This window comes from Octopus bimaculoides, chromosome 10 (genome assembly GCF_001194135.2).
Source record: "Octopus bimaculoides isolate UCB-OBI-ISO-001 chromosome 10, ASM119413v2, whole genome shotgun sequence".
In the NCBI taxonomy this organism is placed as follows: Eukaryota; Metazoa; Mollusca; class Cephalopoda; order Octopoda; family Octopodidae; genus Octopus; species Octopus bimaculoides.
This window is the reverse complement of record NC_068990.1, coordinates 14,512,118-14,513,307: the sequence shown is the minus strand read 5'-3', so window position 1 is coordinate 14,513,307 and position 1,190 is coordinate 14,512,118. Positions and strand designations below refer to the sequence as shown.

The 1,190-nt window shown below is 36.3% G+C and overlaps 1 protein-coding gene across 1 annotated transcript in view; it reads left to right on the top strand.

Annotated features, from left to right (window-relative positions):
- LOC106875009 (uncharacterized) overlaps nt 1-1,190 on the top strand; it is a 118,310-nt gene that overhangs the window by 88,347 nt on the left and 28,773 nt on the right. The gene's annotated exons all lie outside the window — the stretch shown is intronic.

The window sequence follows — 1,190 nt, the reverse complement described above, 5'->3', positions numbered from 1 at the left end:
AGGAATTGACACATGAGTTATTTACAAAGAAGTAAACTTTCTATCTCATAGGAATTTCAACCATGTTTCGTGGTCTGCTACCACAACAGCTCCTTTATAGGATCCAGTTAGCTCAAGACATCATCAGGAGGAACCACGTCCGGTTTCGGCCCCTACTCCTCTACCGTTTTGACGTGGCGGGCCCCCCCTTTCGGAGGTGTCTTCAGCTCTGGTGTTGGGTGCATGTCTTCTTTCTTCTATTCCCTGGCCTCTTCAATGCAGCATCAAAGAGTGTTAGTGTCTGACTGATTGTCATGTCAAATTCCCCTTTTTTATACCTGCTGCTAGGCCCCAACAGGCTGCCCCAGCAACTTGTCACGTGACACTGTCTAAATTTCCCGCTGGTGAATCACTTCATTAGTGCTGTGAATTAGTAGACTTATGTATTCATCCTTACCTGGTAGTAGAATATCCTTAAGTGATAGGTTCAGCTTTAGTTTTTCCATTAATGTTCACAAATGCAGGAATTATGCATGTATTTTGGCAGATACACACATTGTAGCAGTTTCATACAAATGCACATGGCATATGGTAGTAGGAAACTGCCTGAAGGGTGGTTTTTCTGTTAATGTATATAATATTGTATGTCTGTTATGTATATGTGAATATTTGTGTATGTAATAAACGAATAAATAGAATAAAATAATGGTGCAATTCAGTTCTGTTAACTGAAGGCATTGTTGGCCATTCACATAATGTCTTTCACATAATGCCTTTCACATGCCATCTTTCACATACTGTCATTCACATAATGTCATTCACATAATGTCATTCACATATAAATATTGACATGTTGATGAAAGAAAGAGATAGAATTTAGGTAGAAAAATGGTGATTCTAGCACTAGATGTAGAATTTTCATTCATAAAACTGTGTAAGAAAATCAAGCGGCCTGCAACGTGGCTCAGATGAAATAGTGAAATGGAAAACAAATTGCTAAACAGAAAACTAAGATAAAATTAGAAACTGTGAGAACTTTCTTCTGTCTGCTTTATGAAAATTATATTACCAGCAATTTTCATTTATGTAATATATATATATATATATATATATATATATAAGGGCATAACTATACAAGAATGTCTCACGTTAACTACCGTAATAAACACGTGTTTATTATGGTAGTTAACGTGAGGCATTCTTGTATAATT